The 18,859-nt window shown below is 42.8% G+C and overlaps 1 protein-coding gene across 6 annotated transcripts in view; it reads left to right on the forward strand.

Annotated features, from left to right (window-relative positions):
- LOC112104177 (arf-GAP with GTPase, ANK repeat and PH domain-containing protein 1) overlaps positions 1-18,859 on the forward strand; it is a 645,071-nt gene that overhangs the window by 429,287 nt on the left and 196,925 nt on the right. The gene's annotated exons all lie outside the window — the stretch shown is intronic.

An 18,859-nucleotide genomic window follows, 5' to 3' on the forward strand; every position in this document is an offset into this window, starting at 1 on the left:
CTACACAATATACATAGACATAAAATGTAAAAACTTAAATATCTTAGAAACAGTAGCCAATCGGTTGTTTTAATTGTCATATTTGAATTCAGCACATCAAAATACATAATAAATAGCACATTTTATCTCTGAAGCAGACGACTTCTCAAAAATTGTAGACCAGTGTTATCAATGTAGAGTGTGGAGCACTCTTACTCTCTCTGTCAACCAGGTGGCAGCCAATCACCATGAATAGTTTTTTTGCATCCTCCAGGCTGTAGGTGCTTTCTGCTACTCATTCTGCAGCAGAGTTCCACACAGAGTCAATGGTCTGCAGAGGAAATGGGAGAGCAAGGCCAGTTGTAGATTTTGGTAATCCTGTCTCTATCCTTCATCGTGGACAAGTGCTGCTCTCCCCTTGGTGGGTTGAAAATGCAAATCGCTTCTGCCTAGTCATATATGTAAACCACAGCTTGAGGCAGAATCAGATATTCAACACTCAGTTATATACATAGACCTGTTTGTACAGAATTTCTACATAAGCAGTCTTCTGTGTAGACTCCCTGCTTGTTGTGAATATGAAACTGGAGTGAAATGCTTGGTTCATCAGGCTTTAAACGCTGCATGATGTGCAGGAAAGCTATGCTTGTGTCAGATGGACACACTTAATATGTCTGTTGCTTGGGGGCAACGCACATTGCTCAGAAATGTGCCCATTGTAGCAACCTCAAAGCCAGGGCTCACAGAGATAGAGACCTGAGCCTGAAACCCTTTTTGATGGAGAAGTCTCTACGACCAGCCTCTGACCCGGGGCATGAAATCCCTCCCAGCACAGATCACCAGACATTTCTCCAGCAAGGTCTCTTAAGACTCATTTTTCCAAAAAAGCTGCAAGGAAATGGGCATCCTCTTCGTCTCGTAGAGAGCAGACCAAGAGGAAGTGGTCTCCAACCAGGTCACTCTCCTCGGTGCTGACCACACTGTGGCTCAGCACTTATGAGGCTCCAGGAATCTCCGGCACCGCCCGTGCAGTGGCCTCTGACGAATCCCAGCTCTCCAGTGCGGAGTCAAGGGGCACCAAGCCTACCTCCTCCACCACGGCACCGTCGACGACACTGAAGGAGTTGGAACCGTCAGTCACTCCGCCAATTATACCACCTCCCACAATGACAACAGCTCTGACAAATACCACAGCAGCAGCAGTGGCGCTAACTGCTACATCAGTGAAGTAATTGGCATCCACCTTATCGACACTGAAGACCCAGGCACCGCGCCTATTTCTGCACCAGAAAGACCTGCTGGTCTCATTGACACCAGAGTCCCCTTTTCTGGGCACCGACAGCTCCCCAGTGCATGCAGTAAAGGAACTACCTCTATCATTGGTAGCCCTCCCCCCATTTCAAGTGAGGAGGATGATAAGGAAGAAGGAGTCTTCTCATCTCACCATTCCTCTCCAGTCAGAACGTCTATGACACCTGGACCTCTATGAGCAAGGTTCACATAGGGACAGGAGGCACCACTATGGTGTGGACACCCATGGATGGGTCCACCCATGCCATTCCCCACTCGCTGGCCTTACTGGAACCTGTGGGGACCTTACAGAAGACACTACAGCAGAACCCCCAGTCCACATCGGGAGGGCATTAAATCCCTGCCTCCACTATCAGAAACTAGAACAACTGAACCAAGGGAGGAAACCACAGAGGACCAGGAGGAGAGTATGCCACCAGACACTTCACCTAACATTATAACACCTCATCCTCTCCAGATGAGACAATAATGCCCCCACCACCAACAACCACCGATGATTTCAGCCATTTCCAGGATTTGTTCAAAAGTATGGCTGAGGAATTGAAAATACCTCTCAAAGAGGTGCTGGAGGCCCAACACGAACTACTTGACATCTTGCAAATATCCTCATCATCTAGGATAGTGCTTCCAATAAATGGGGCTCTGATGGAACCTGCCAAAACAGTCTGGCAAACTCCGGCCACTATACCACCAATCTGTAAGAGGGCTGACAAAAAGTACTCTGTCCCCTCAAAGGGAACAGATTTCTTATTCACCCATCCAGCACCAAACTCACTTGTTGTGGAGGCGGCCACCCAGAGGGGGAAGCAACACATTATAGGTCAACACCCAGCGATAAGGATGGCAAGAGGTTGGACCTATTTGGCCGCAGTCTATTCCTCCTCCACACTCCAGTTCAGAGTGGCAAACTATGCAGCACTACTTGCCAAATATAACCACCGTAACTATGGTAAATTCATGGACTTTCTTCCTCAGGAATATTGCTAATAAAGAGACAATTTTAAAGCACTGGTTTCTGAGGGGCAAATGATAGCGAGGATGGCCCTACAGTCGTCCCTAGACATAGCAGACACTGCAGCAAGATCTACTGCTCCCACGGTAATCATGTGATGGCTTCATGGTTGAACTCTTCGGGGTTCCCCCAGGAAATGCAGGCTACTGTTGAAGACCTCCCATTCACAGTCAAACCAGCAAGATGTTACACACCATGAAAGATTCGCAGGCAACACTCCGCATATTAGGCATTTACACACCAGAAACAAAATAGTTATCAATTATACCAAAGAAACGGATATTCACCCTACCCGCACAACATCAGCACCAATAAGAGCAACAAAAACAGAGACCACAAAGACTCAGACCCTTACCACCAGCGGCGACCCAAGCACCTTCATCCAAACAGCAAATTTGAAGGCTTGGTCAATGGTCTGAAGGACCTCCCTCACATTACAGTGCCAACAACCCAATCTATTTGGGGATCATCTCCTCCCTTTCTACCTGAAGTGGTCTTCCATCACCATGGACAAATGGGACATAGAAATCATCCATACAAGCTATTCCATCCCCTTCATTTCTATACACCCACCCGCCCCCTATCCCCGTCCTTCTTCAGGTACCCACTCACGACTGCCTACTACAACAAGAGGTAGATCACCTTCTACAACTAGGTGCAGTGGAAATAGTTCCCACTCAACAGAGGGAAGGGTTTCTATTCCCACTATTTCTTAAAACAGAAGAAAAATGGGATGGATACCTATATTGGATCTCAGAAAACTCAATAAATTCATGGGAAAACGACAATTCAGGATGGTCATGTTAACAATGATAATACCGGCACTGGAACCGGGGGACTGGTTTTCAGCTCTTGACATACAAGCTGCTTATTTTCATATTATAGTACACCCTGATCACAGGCGGTTCCTAAGATTTACCTTAGGCACAGACTACTATCAATACAAAGTCTTACCTTATTGGCCTATCTAGCACCCCTGGCACCTCAAGTCTTTTCAAAATTCTCACGGTAGTAGCAGCACACTTAAGAAAACAAGGGATAATAATATTCCCTTACTTGGACGACTGTCTTCGGAAGTCGCCCACTTGAATAGTCACCATCCGGACTACCCAACAGACGATAGACTTTTTCCGGTCTGTCTATCTATCTTTTTCTAGGTCTACAAATAAACCAGAAAAAGTCAACCCTAGAATTTATCATGGCTTACCTCTATTCAGTGGAAGCAAAAGTGTCCCTACCAATAAACAGATTCGACCCAATGACCAAGCTCATATCCATAGTAATGAGCAGCCCATGTATATGAGCCCGCACATGTCTCCCAACTTTTGGGTCACATGGCAGCATGCACATTCGTGGTGAAACATGCACATTTACATATGCAATGCCTTCAAGGATGGCTCGGAACCGTCTACAGGCCAAACAAGCATGGCCTAAACAGATGACTAATGATGGTACCCAAAGTCAAGGAATCCCTAAGATGGTGGACACAACCCAACATCGTGTGCTCAGGGATTCCATTCACACAGGAACCACCATCACAGATGCTCGCAACGGATGTCTCCTTATAGGGTGGGGAGCACACATGCAACATCACACGATTCAGGGACAGTGGTCCCCTGATGAAACGCACCTACACATAAATCTGTTAGAACTCCACGCAGTTCACAATTCTTGCCTCCATTTCCTACCGCTGCTAAGGAACCAGAACATCTGGGTATGACCAACAACATTGTATGCATGTTCTACATAAACAGGAAGAGAAGGGCCCAATCACACTCACTATGCACAGAAGCCATGAAACTCTGGAACTGGTACGTCCAACACAGTATCATCATCTCTGTCTCCTACCTGCCTGGATGCCAGAACACCACTGTAGACAAACTTAGCAGACAATTTCCCCATGATCACGAATGGGAGATGAACAAGGTGATACTAGAGAACATATTCCAGCAATTGGGTCACCCAGCTATAGACCTCTTCACGATAACTCAAAACCGCAAATGCCCGCAGTTCTGCTCAAGAGCAGGTCTGGGAATCTGATTGATGTGGGAATCATTCCTAATCAAATGGGACACAGTTCTCCTGTACGCATTCCCACCCATACCACTGTTATTGAAAATGATACACAAAATAAGGACCGACAAAGCAAGACAGCCCCCACATGGCCAAGACAGCCATGGTATCTGTACATAGCGCGGATGGCAGCATGTGCTTCAATCACCCTTCTGATTTAAATGGATCTGCTAACACAACACAAGGGTCAAGTTCACCACCCAAACCTAGAGATGCTCCACCTGAAAGCAAGGCTCTTCTATGGTTCACTCATGACGAATTAGCCTGCTTGGAACAGGTCAAACAAGTGCTGCTACATAGTAGAAAGTCTATTACTAGTAAGACTTACCTACAGAAATGGAAGAGATTCACTAAATGGTGCAATGCCAAACGAATCACCGCTGTGTCAGCACCCCTTCCACTGACGCTAAATTACATTCTCAAATTAAAAAACTCTGGCCTTTCCATAAGTGTGACCAATGTGCACCTTGCTGCTATCACTGCCTTTATCAAAAAATCGATGAGACAATGCTGTTCACACATCCAGTCACCAAATGATTCCCTTAGGGCCTACAAATAATTCACCCAGTTGTATGCTCACCTACACCACCATGGGACCTTAATTTGGTTTTAAAAGGTCTCACCAGAACCCTATTCAAACCCTTGGTGACCTGCTCCTTAATGCACCTATCAATGAAAGTCGCATTTTTAATGGCAATCACATCGGCTCGACGTGTGGGAGAGGAATAGGGGCTCTCATGGCAGACCCACCACATGCTATCTTTTTTAAAGACTAAGTTACATTAAGGACCCATCCAAAAATCGCCCCCAAGATATCCTCGTCCTTCCATTTAAATCAACCAATACATCTATACACATTCTTTCCCTAACCACACGAGAATGTACATGAAGCTACACGGCACATCTTGGACGTTAGACAAGCTTTAGCATTCTACCTGGATAGAACCAAACCGTTTAGGAAATCCCCGAAACTCTTCGTTTCTATCGCGCAAGGTTCCAAAGGATCCGCTATATCAGCACAGAGATTATCAAAATGGATTTCTGGGTGCATTCACCCATGCTACCAACTAAAGGACATGCAATCCCCATAGGGGACCAGATCACATTCTACCAGATCAATAACATCATCCGCAAAACACCACGCAATAACACAAGGTCCAGAATCAGATGCACAGCTAGGATTAGCAGTGTTATCCTCCATCAACCAACCAACTCCAAAGCCCCTTCCATCCTCAGGAGGACAGACTATCCTCTACAGTCACTGAAGTGGAGCACCCACAGGGACATCACTAGAAGAAGAAAAGGTTATTCACCTTGTGCAGTAACTGAGGTTCTTCAAGATGTGTTCCCCTGTGGGTGCTCCACTACCCATCCTCCTCCTCTCTACTTTGGAGTGTGCAATAGGACTGTACAGTAAAGAAGGAACTGAGGTTCGGGTCACATGCATGCTAGATGAGGCGTCAATGGCGCCGCGAGACCAGCACTGCGCATGTGTGACCCGTATGGGCACTGCTACTAAAACTCTCCGAGCAAAGGCGCAGGGATGCACTGACACCTGAGCTGGAGCACTCACGGGGGGGCACATCTTGAAGAACCTCAGTTACTGCACAAGGTGAGTAACCTCTTCTTCAGAGCTCTGGAGTTGTGGTTCCCTAATGTGTGGCACTTGGCAACCCTTTCAGGAATAGTGGGGATGGGGAGGGATAGCTCAGTGGTTTGAGCATTGGCCTGCTAAACCCAGGGTTGTGAGTTCAATCCTTGAGGGGGCCACTTAGGGATCTGGGGCAAAATCAGTACTTGGTCCTGCTAGTGAAGGTAGGGGGCTGGACTCGATGACCTTTCAGGGTCCCTTCCAGTTCTATGAGATAGGTCTCTCTTTCATATATATATATATATATATAAAATAAACAAAAAGGCAATTTCAATCCCTCTGTACTGCAGTTTGAGTTGATGCAAAAGTTGCAGGGACAAAACTCATTAAAATATTTAATCTATTCTGCAAGCACTGACAATGTGTTTGGCAACATTGCTTCGTATCAGGTCTAAGATCATAATGGTCACAGATCCTTACTATCAGATATGTTCAGCAGCCTATGAGAAATGATTCAGTGGTCTTGGACCATTTCCGCGTGAAAAGTCTATATCACACAAACCGGTATCAAAATTGGCACCCTTGTAAGCAGTCTAGACAGAGAAACAAAATATCACAAGGGTGCAGAAAGTGAACTAGCATCTGAATTCTAGAGGTGGTGCCTCCAGAAGAGGTGAGAGACAATGGCAGGGCAGCATGGGGAAGCTTGAGCTATACTTCGTTAGCTAAATAAGTAACTTCAGTTGCTAATGCTGTCAGCCTGACACCTTTCACAATCACTAAATGCATTTTCCTTTTCTTAAAGAAGGAGAAAATATATACATAAGCAACCTACATTTTCAGGACTTGGTGCTGACAGTTTTTTTCCAAGAACCTTAAACCTGCCCTTCCCTTAGTGTGCCTAAGGGACTACCTTGATAGAAAAATGGAGGGGATAATGAGAGAGAACTTTGACCTGCAGGTTTCACAGTTCACCGTGTCTACCTATTCATCTTACATGTCTGTCTTGCCTTCACAAAGGGACCCATGAGAGTTTGTCTAGGCATCTCTTGGTTCCTAATGGCCTAGTGCCATGCATCAGGGCTCCCTGTGTATATTCTGTAGGATACTTGCTGGGTAGTGCTATTTTAATGGTGAAGGACAAGTTTGTGTTTGAAGCCTCTTTAACTTAGCGTCATCCTGATGAATACCTATTTTGACACCCATCTACCTTTTGGGGTTTTTTACCAGCATGCCACAGGTCAGCAGATGACACAGCTTTAGCTTTGGTTGTCCTTCGTGTAAAATGTTCTGCCCTAGGATCCACTTCAATTGTTCACTTCCCCACTTCTAATAAAGAGAGATGAAAACGTAACTTTTTCCTGAGGGGATTTTAATTTGTTTTATATTTGAATCAGTTTGTTTCTATATTTGTGTTTTTTACATCGATACACAGCTCCATGGTAGATTGTGGGGAAGGGAGGGTTTTATCATTATCCTCGTTATATGGAACTCCTTGGAAAGTGCCTTTCATCAAAGCTCAGAATTGTCTTTGTATTTCAAGAAATACAGCTTATTTTGAGAATTTCTGAACACTACTCTCTAGATTGCTAAGGAGACGCTCCCTACTTCGTATTCCCAAGATTTCAGTTCTTAACTACTTTTCTTGGTACTCAAAGCTATTGTTAGGGCTTGTCTCCAGGGAGACACTCAGTAAAATTAATTTGAATTAATAAAAGGTGTAAATTTAAAGTGGATTATTTAAACTGCATTAAACCCCTGTGTGGACATACTCATTCAGAATTAAAGTTGTCTTAATTTGCTTTAGGTTGCTCAATCCACTTAATTCAAATGATCTTTCCTGAGTGTCCCCATGCAGACAAATCCTAAGATTCCCAAGCAGAAAACCAAAGCCTAAACTTTGCCAGGGCAGAAACAAACCTCCAAGGGTTCCATTCCAAAGGTTCATCTCATCTCAGAATAAGGATGAAGTGGTGGGGGAAGATCATCTAGTTCCAGCATGCATGGCTCACCATTGATCTTAGACACAGTGGGTTCAAAAGTGTTCCAACAATTCTGGTATCTCCCACCATGCGAAAAGTGGTAAGTTCCAACATCTCTGTAAAGGAAGGGTCTCCTCTTCCTCATGATGCCTGTGGGAAATTGAAACCATTTAATAACTTTCTTCTGGGAAAAAGTTCCCACGGCTTTATTCTTATTTCATTGCCTTTCAAAATAACCAAGAATGAGAGGGAAATCCTGCTGACTGTCCTTATAAAACCCAGCTGGCCATCTAGCATCTACATATCTTGGGTACATATCCAAGAGAATAGTTTGACTGTGTACAGAGAATAGCATTGTATGGAGGCACTTTGGCCTAGTGGATAGTGCACTGGGACTGTGGAGACATGGGTTCTGTTCCTGGCTCAGCCATAGGCCTGCTGGGTAACCTAGGGCAAGTCATCTCATCTCTCTGTGTTTCCATTTCCCCTTCTGTAAAATAGGGGTACTGATACCGACCTCCTTTGTAAAGTGCTTTGAGATCTACAGATGAAAAGTGCTGTATGAAAGCTGGGTGTTTTTATCATGGTCTGAGGCATAAGAGCAATGCTTCTATTTTCATCTTTCTCCCATTGGGGATAGACTCTGTTCAAATGACCTTCACAAAGGTTGTTGGGATTGTGGTGGTGCTTCAGGACTGATTAAAAAAAAATTTGTTATACTGTATCCAGATGAGACTCCTCTAAATAAGTTTGGCCTAGGAAATCACTAGGTGATATCCACAACTCTGGAAATCCATTTTCTTATGAACAGCACTAACTGAAGGAGAAATGAGGTCATTCCATCATTCATAGAAACATAGTTCATGTTGGCTTAATGATAAAGACCTTAGGAATGATTTTTCCATCATCAGACAAAGTAATCATGTTGCAATAGTGGTGTGTGAAACTTCAGCATGCCCAGGAGTTGTCTTGCTTCACGCACATCTGCTCCGCTATATTGTAATGACACTCACCTTCTTAGGAGACAGCCTAAAACTACCATAACAATACCTTGGCTTGTGAAATTCTACAGGTACTGACTGATCTTCTAGGACCCAGTCAGAGTTTAAATGATGATCCATGTAAAAACTGTTGAAATGTGACACACGCGTGTCTAGCACTGTAGCCAACTCCAGCGATGTTCTCACGTCTCATTATAGTTAATGTTGTTTTCTTAAAGCCTTAGTTCCTCAAGTCGTGTGATTAAATAAAGCTGGGATTCTCACCTTAAAAAAAATCCTTGACTTCATGCTTCTGCAGAAAAGCTTGAAAATGGGGACTTTAAAAACTCAGAGGCCAAAAAGAACCCAAAATATATTATTGTTTTTAGGCCAATTTTATGATTTTTGGGGACCTGCCAAATGACTTTTCTAAGTATGGGGGCTGGCAACAATGGGTTCTTGCAGTCTGCCTATCATTAGTATTTAAATGCTGTGTTGCACAACTGGGTATATGAATAACTTTGTGCAAACATCTTTGTCTGGCTCTTCTCTTGCTCCGAAAAGTGCGTTTCCCCTTGAACTGTTTCCCAGCCCCAAGGTATGTATAAGTATGTTGGATTAACAAACTACCCATGCTCTCCCTGATGATCGTAGTCAATAAAAAATAGTTTGCTTCAAATGAAAATACAACTCTAGATATTTGTAAAGTCTGAAATCTCTTCTTTAATACCTTTCTCGGAAGGGCACGAGTAATCATAAAATCAGGTCACGTTGAATAGGTCTGGGAATTGACCCAAAGATAGCTTTGTTTATGACTTCATATTGCTATGTATCAATTAGGATGCAGATGTACTCTTTCAAACCTTTTGCATTCAGGGCAGACCCTAGGAAAGGGAAGTCGACAGGGTGATTTTAGGGGTAATGTATGTTTGACAAAATTATCAATGCTCAAATTTGTGTTATAGTTATTTTTTATCAGTTAATATGTCTGAAACATTGGAGTAAATGGAAAAACAGAAAGGCATGAAAGATGTACTGTGTTGTGTCTAATCCTTGCTGCATATTTGAGGTGTTGATGCCATATATCTTCCACGCAAAAATAATTGTGGACAAGTTTAATAGCGTCTGTCCTAAAACCTTTTCCAGAATAGTATACTGCTTTATGATGTCATTTGTTACAATTTCTCTGGGCTGCATTTCTTAATTTGGTCATACTTTGATCTATTGCTACTGTTATTTTGTAGAAACTACATGGTAACCTCTTCGGAAAAAATGATAATTAAAGTCTGTGCTACTTTACCACCTTATGCCATGATAATATGGAATATCACACATCACCTCTGTGTGTTTTCAACTGATACATATATTGTGTGTGATAGCATGTGTGCTCGTATGGGAAACAAAGGGGTTGGTAGCGTGCCAGAGGGGACCACTACAGAGATCATCCATGCAGTTTGTTGTTTACTGGGAGATAGGCTGCTTTGTTTCCTTGAAACAGCGCTGCAGTAAGGATTAGTTTTTTTTTTTTTTTTTTTTTTTAAACCACCTAAATACATAGCTGCCACCCTTAAGGTAAGGCTTGCAATGTGGGAAAACTGCCGAGGTAAGTAAATTTTAAATCCTAACAACCTTAACAGTGTCCCTTCAAACTGAGCGTAGCCCTAAATGAAATCACCACTGCACCTGCTATGCCAAGTGAAAAATCATGGCAAGCCATGGGCATAATGAAATGTGAAGTTCTCAGTGTCCTGTATAATGGTCAGTAAGCTGCACCATAAAAGACTCCCACTTAAGCAGTCTGTGCTTAGGGTAATGAAGACTGATTATTCCTGTTGTTTCCATGTAACTAGTCCCACAACCGAGTAGAGATTCTCCTTGTTTGTGCATTAAGTGACCTGTGAATATATAAAGCATATTTAGCTTGGAATCCATTTGTTTCTGAGCATATGACACAAGATTTATCACATGTAATTAGTGCAGGGTACTGCAATGCACATGGAACTATTACTTGCAGAACAGTGTAAATGTGCAATATGTAAGAGATATCAGCAAAGAGTGAAGCTCATTGTCAAAAAAGACAGGTCTGTAAGTGTTTGGTTACTTGAACAAGTTGCAATTTAAATAGCAAAAGGCAAGGGATTGATTTATGAAGAGATGCTTTATGAAAATAAAGCTCCATTTCTAATAGAACTAACCGGTATAGACATAAATGTTACATAAATTATTTGTGATAGACAAATTGTGATCTAGTGTTTACTAAATGTTAGATCTGTTCTTGCTATGATCTAGTGAGAGCAGGGGGGAGTGAGGGGCAGACACAGAATAACCTGCTCAGATTTCCATGAAAATGTGCAAACTATGAAAAATTCAATATTCTGTATGTTTGAGATCTGGTGTTCTACATTGAAAGACTCTTCCTACCCCTCTCCCTCCCCGAGCACCAATTGATCTGATTAATATTGTAGCATAGACACAGTGAATGTTTTGTTTTTTTATTCCTTTAACTTCAGGGTCTCAGTTCCCAATGTTAATAGTAAGGGAACAAGATGACCTTCTTGTTACCAAGACCCAGAAGGAGCTTTAGGTTGATCAGAGTGTTTTCCAGAACAGACTGACACACATTTTAAAATGACTAATTGTCCCCCAGTTTATTTTCTGGGGAGGTAGCTTTGTAGTACCTTTTAAGAAGTCACACTGTACTAAGATGTTAAAGGATGTAATGTCCATATCTCTGTGTAGGAAGGCATTTAGGGAAAATGTTCTTTTACTGCTGCTTGCACAGAAACTTGTGGTAAACATTTTCTTATGTGGCTCATAACAGGACTGTAGGTTTTTTTCTGAGGTCTCTGCAAAGAATGGGGGAAGTGGAGTTGGAGATTGTTGTTTTTTCTCAGGTGTGCCTGTGGCCCCAAATGGAAACCAATCAAGGTGCGATTTATGTTCATTAAGTGCTTGTCAAAACTGAAAAATTTTCTAATCAACAGCAATCTAGCTGAGGCCCCCTCTATGGCTGGGAGTGTCGCCTCCGCAGTATCGGCTATTTGCCTGTTACAACTCTAGGCTAGAAATCCGCTGATGATTACATTAGGCTAAGCTGCGAAGTAAATGAACCATGTCTTATTTAGGTGCAACTAGCTTCAGTGTAGTTCTGCCCCGCAGGGCACTTTATAGCGTTTTATGGCTTTAAAATTAGTGTAGCTTCCCATTTGCTGCAGGGTGCTGCATGTTATGCCTTTGAACTCAATAAGCAAAGGGAAGGGGGCCTTTTGTTTTTCCCCCTTATTTTTTTCCTTTGCAGTTTAGCAATTTTGTTTTGCATCTTTTCCAGACGGCATTTTGCAATAAAAATGTCTGACTGCCATGTACACACAAAAGTACGGCTTCAGCATTTACCAGTCCACATCTCGCACCCGCTTCTGACAAAGCAGTTGTTCCTGACGATGAACAATAGCTTTGCAGGTTACCATTCATGGCTCCCTAAGTCAGTATTGTTCTCTAAAATATGCCATCTTAATCTTAGCTCCCTCTCTCCAAAAACTTCCAAGATGCCATCCTGAGATACAAACACGGGCTTCCTGTTTTAATACTTCTGGAGCATTTTTCACCTACGGATAAGGAAGTGATATACCAGCCTTAATGCAGTGAGCCTCACAAACATCTCTATATGATAGACAAGCAGGGTCTCCTATCTGCTGACAGGGCATCTAATGTACATATATCAAATATCTGGCCCAGCACCAGCAAACCAATAACTGTAGTGGGACTAGAACTCCTAACTACTTGCCCTGTGTCTTAACCAGTTTCTAGGATGGGAAATGGGAGCTGTTAGATTGTCTCAACACAAGTCACAGAATGTGAAGTGTGTGGTTTTTTCTGGCTGTTAACACTTTGAGGACTGCAGAAATATTCATGTACCACTTAATATTTGACTGGAAAAAGCCAACACTCTACGGGTTAAATTCTGTATTTTATTATCTTAGAGTAAGTTATCAATGGGGGATAGAAAAAGGAAGGGAATGCAAGAGAGAAAATGAAAATTTGAGGGACCAATTTTTTCCAGGACTTTCTGAGAAGTGAGAGGTTAGATTAGGTTTAGGCACATTGATTTTGTGACACACAGCAACCTTGTGATGAGTGTGTTGGTGTTGAGCATGAAAGAAGAGTGTACTCAGCCAAACAGCTATCATGGTTAGGGCCCTACCAAATTCACAGCCATGAAAAACACATCACGGACAGTGAAATCTGCCAATTGCAGGGGGGTCCGTGGTATTGCCACCCTTACTTCTGCACTGCCTTTAGAGCTAGATGAGCACAGAGCGGGGGCTGCTGGGCAGCAAAGCAGAAGTGAGGGTGGCATGGTATGGGGAGGTTGTCACTTTGGGGGTGGAGGCAGGGCTGGCCTTATGGATGGGCGCTGTGGGCAACTGCACAGGGTGTTGTGGTTGGGGGGCCGCTGTGGTCACACACACACACACACCCCCACACACACACAAAGCCAGTCGCAGTCCCCTTTAAACCTGAGCGCCGGGCCCAGAGTCGGGGAGGGGCAGGGCTGGGAGCATTCTAGCCGGGGGCTCCTACAATGCACCAGGCTCCAGCTGCTAGTTCTGCCTGGGCAGGGATTGGACTTCCTCTTCCCCAGCATGGGCTGCTCCCAGGGCTGGGTCATAATCACCTCAGTGAACCTCGGCCAGCTGCAGGAAGCGCTGCACCTCCTGCCTGGGAGCCCAGCTCTGAAGGCATGCTGTCACAAGCAGCAGTGCAGAAGTAAGGGTGGCAATATTGCAACCTCCCTACAATAGTCTTGTAACCCCCCCCCCCCCCTTTTGGGTTGGGATCCCCACAGTTACAACACTGTCATTTAAATATCTGAAACTATGAAGTTTAAGATTTTTAAAATCCTATAACCATTAAATTTACCAAAATGGACTGTGAATTTGGTAGGGCCCTAATCATGGTAAACAGTATGTGTATTCTATTGTATGAGGGGAAGGATTGTGGAGAAGGGCTGCTCCAACTATAGTCCATCCAAATGCAACCAGAGGGGGTCCTAAGAATCCCCCCATCTGAGGCCTCCCAGGGAAAGAGCTGATATGGTTTCTATGCAAGGAGGACCACACTGCAACATTGGACCTTTCACTGTCATTTCAGAACAGTCCAGTAGCAACAGTACAAGGCGCAGTGTCTCCCAGTCCTGGTCTGCTTTGGCAGCCAGAGGCTGAGACAGACTCATTTTTGTACATTACATAAAGCAGTGCAGAACTCTCCCACTTAGGCTCCCACGGTCTATAGCTACCTACTTAATAATTTCATTCCCTTTTAAAGGTCTCACTTGCTTTGCCATACTCAAGCTCAGTCTCTGCTTCTGTAACACTGACCGACCCCGGTCATCATCGGGCGGGATCGAACCTGGGACCTCTGGAGCTTAGGGCATGAACTTCTACCGCATGAGCTAAAAGCCAACTCCCTGTTAGCTAAGGCTGTAGAGCTCACTCATTTAACTCTCTCTAAGTGGTCTCGGTGCCACTAGATGGGACAGAACACCACACCCAGGAGGCGTGTGGGTTACACTTCTTTGCTCTTTGTACAGTTATTTACATAGTATAATCAGAATGATCGTATTTTACACCTACTTTGCACAAGTGTTGTTTAACCACAAGCAGGGGCTGCTCTAGCTTTTTTGCCGCCCCAAGCACAGCAGGCAGGCTGCCTTCGGCGGTGCGTCTGCGGGAGGTCCCCGGTCCCGCGGCTTCAGCGTACCTGCCGCCGAATCCGCGGGACTGGCGGACCTCCCGAAGGCAGCTTGACTGCTGCCCTCACAGCGACCGGCAGGCCGCCCCCCGTGGCTTGCCGCCCCAGGCACGCGCTTGGAGCGCTGGTGCCTGGAGCCGCCGCTGACCACGGGGAGCAATGCACCGGAGATTAAGGCCCTCAGATAAGGTGGATTTTAAACCTGAAGTAAGTTTATGGTATTTGGTATCTACAAATTCAGTTTGCATATTTTATTAGTTTGTAACATTTCACTAGCTGTTAGCTTATTAGACAGGTTGTAGAAACAAAAGTGGCTGGGAGCTTGCAGGTGTTGCTCAATGGCAGGGGTAACTGTTGAAATGTGAGGTAGCCACAAACGCATGGAGAGTGTTCTTGCATAATAAACTAGGTTTTGGAAATAGAAAAAGTGAAATGCAGCTGATAGTGTGGTAATTTATTTATTTGTATTTCCTCCACAATGTAGAGTGCTATGCACTTAAATCATATTAAAAATATAGTTCCTGTGCCAAGGAGTGTAGAGTCCAGACAGGCAACATAAGGAATGGAGGGAACATACAGCAGGAAAGAGCGTGGTCCTATAATTCTGCCTTTAAAATAAACTGTGTGTCTGTTTTAAGAGAGCATTGTACACTCCTCCAAACCTGGGAGATCTATGTTCTGATTTTTTTCTTATTTGAAGCGGTGCTGAAATAAAGGCATATTCTCATGTGCAGACAGTAGTGTAGAGAAGAAATTGAACTACTGTGCCCAATGTTATGTGATATGGAAGGACATGTTTGTGGTTCCTTTCTTAAATCTTGAAAATTAAAGTTTGATTTTTTTTTCCCCTCTAGACAAGATTGTGTTTTTCCATGACATGAATAGTAGTTTTGTTGAAGAATTCTTCATAGCAGTTTTTATTCAATTTTTTTTATAAAGGAGGATTCTAATTGTCTTGGGAATGAATGTATGATAATTGGACACCTGAGTTCACGGAATTTTGTATGTGTGAGTGATTTAAAAAACTGAAGCCCACGTGAATGTATACCAACAGTTGGGTAATGTTTTCATTGCAATTATTTGTTCCAGTCAGTAAGGAACATCCTTAAATAGCAGTATTAAATATTCTCAAGACAAGGCCTATTTAGAAAGGCAAGTCATATCTATCTCTTTAGTCAGTCAGTGTGTTTGCCTAAACAGCTTCCATCCATTTCATTGTTTAACTTAATTATATTCCCATTTACGGTTTTTCTGAAAAGAAAGCTGTATTATTGCATAACATGTCTTTTCACTATGGGCAATTCATTTTGAGGTGTTATCAAATAACATTTTGCTGCTTCCACAAGTATTTGTCCTTTCTATGGCAATCACGGATATTTTAGCAGTTAATTTAGTCTTATAGATAATAGTCACTTGCCTTGAGTAGTCAAATTAACACTCAGTGGCGCTATATTTGAGCAAACTGCTAACGGTGTTACCTCAGGATGAAAAGCAATGAGAATCAATATAGTGAGTGTATTTTTAGGGATTATTGATTGATTGATGTGTTCTAGGCTTAACTTCAAGTACCAGCATGCCCTACAGCTGACTAAGATGAAGTCGCCAGTTACTGATAACTGTAGGCCATTACCTATGTAGTATTTCACAAGCTCGGAGATTAGATGAACACTTTTTTAAACAATTTTTTTGATAAAGAAGTAGTGTATGTGGTAGTTATAATGTGGTAGTAACGCCTACCAAATCCTAGTAAAGTGCCTCGCATTTTCCCCCCTTACAGTGCGGCTACCAGCCCTTTCTGTGAGAATTGGAGACGACACTGATTTGATTCAGTGCTGCACATTATTCCTGTAGGGATCTGTTTGGTCCACTGAGGCATTAATGGCTTATCTCCCTTCCTCGAAAGGCAGCTCCACAGAAGGTGGTCGCCATGTTAAGCTGTGTTTCTGTCAGCAAGCTGAGAGCTGTCTCTCTCTGACACAACTCTCGATTGCTAGCAGGTTTCTCTCATTGCACCTCATTTGCATCTGGGACATCAATTAGCATGTTTGTTGAGGCTAATTGAATGAAACTCAATCATAGCTCTTAATTGCTTGACTATGTGAAAAGAAATCACATTAATGCAGCTAATTAAGTGTATGGCAATAGATGCAACATAATTAGGAGTGAAATGTGAAAAACAAGCGATGGCAAAGGTGTAAGAGCAGGAGTGCGGGGGGGGATTCAGGCACTCCGTTATCTTGTTATTGACGCATTTGGGGAGGGTTCCCTTTGCTCTGGTGCTTGTTTTTTTCACAGTGCTGAATGATGAACATGGACAACTTGAGAAGAAAAATGCAAATGGATTTGCAATTACTACTTTTTCAAGCTGTTGAGGGGCAGAAGATGGCACTTCTGGGGTGGCCCGCTGTTGAGTAGGCTCTAGGGACTTGTTAAGTGCTGTTTAAAAGTACTTGGCTTTGAATTACCCTCATGCCTTGTTAAAGGGTTTTTTCCCCTTTTTTCTCAGATCAGCATTTTCTACAACTAACATCTAGGGGAGTTATATCTGTAACATTTGCATATCAAAATTAGACTTGCTCTCTTCTCTTTAACACAGCATATTCCAGATGACAGCAAGACCCTCATCTGTTCTAATCTGATCAAACCACACATCACACTTCTGAACATGCTGCATTATTTTGTAGTTGTAACTTTAATTCCTCAAGTACAGATCTAAGATGGGTGGATGCAGGGCTAGGAGCGAGTTGACATCCTAGTGGAAGGAAGCTCAGTGCTTTCCTCTCTCCCTCTACGGGGAAATGTACAGGATTATTGTTATGCACTCAGCACAGAATGAAAGGGTCTTTGTCATGTGCATTCAATACATCCATAGAAAGCAATAATGTAAACTGTCATTTAGTGCTTGTGGAGCTTCTATTTTGTTTGGGCGCCTTTGTTTAATAGGAAAATAATAGTTACAGTATATGTATTCCCTGCTTCCCAACATTCTCTTTCTTCAGTAAGTTTATACCTCACTTTCAAACCTGATTCCTTCTCTATTTAAGGCAACTTAATCTGTGCCTGAGACATTTCCAAAACTGAGGGTTAAAGGTGATTTGTGTACTCTCCAGTTCCAGAATTTGTAGAGAACACTTTAAACTTCTCCATTAGCAAAATTTAAATGGAATACATCAGTTATTGTATGTTAAATAAAATGTGTCTATTAAAAGAGCGCATGCTGAGGTTTAGTCACTATCTGATTAGCCTCATTTTAGAGCCCATAAGCAATAAATGCTCAATTACGTTCCTCTTATTGTATTTTAATTTGTGAAGAATTGGCATTGAACAAGAAAGTTATACCAACTTGATGTTTTATAAGGGGAGCTATTCTTTTCATCTTGTACTGTATCCAGAAACTAGTGAAGGGAGGGTTTTTTATTTTCGGCTACCCCTCTGATACTTAATTTTCAGTGTCGCTCTGCACTCTAATACCTCCAGTGAACTGTTCTGACTCCCCCTTTATACCATGTAAATATTCACTGCATTCACAAACAACCTGAAGAAAGCCGATATAATTTCTTTATCAAATTGTATAAGTCTACTAGAAAATAAGTATTGCCCCAGTAGCAGAGTTCAGCACGTTTAAACAGAATGTGTATTTCATATTGTAAAATTTGTGTTGCTATGTCAAAGGTGAAGTGGTATTTATGGAAAATAAATAATCTACCTAATTGTAGCCATATAAGAGTTGCAGTCATTTGGACCCATAACAGGCCTATGTGCCAAACTATTTTAATCCTTCTGCCTTTAATTCAGCCTTCCTAATCCCAGCATTATGGAATCAAGTCCATTACTTAATGGGAAACAGCCCTGAAGAGAACATTGTCGTTATCACAAAAATAAATGTTAGCCTGGCAACTAAGAATTACAAGACTGTTTCCAAAAAAGAGAACGCTATCGGATAGTTTCAATCCATTTTATTTGCATAGTTACCTATGGAGTTGAGGAACTCAGAAATATGCAACTCTGGCTTTTGTACGAGCCGTTTTGTACCACTAGCATACTAACCACTTAATTTTTGGCCTATTCTTGAAATATCTGGTAGCTCCAGATATAGTAGCTAATCGTCTGGCTAAGTCTACATGACCGTACTATTACACTGGTCACCCCACATACTTTTAGAGAATTCTATAAAAGAATT

The sequence above is a fragment of the Terrapene carolina genome, unplaced genomic scaffold (assembly GCF_002925995.2).
Source record: "Terrapene carolina triunguis isolate 2854851 unplaced genomic scaffold, T_m_triunguis-2.0 Scaffold174, whole genome shotgun sequence".
Lineage (NCBI taxonomy): Eukaryota > Metazoa > Chordata > Testudines > Emydidae > Terrapene > Terrapene triunguis.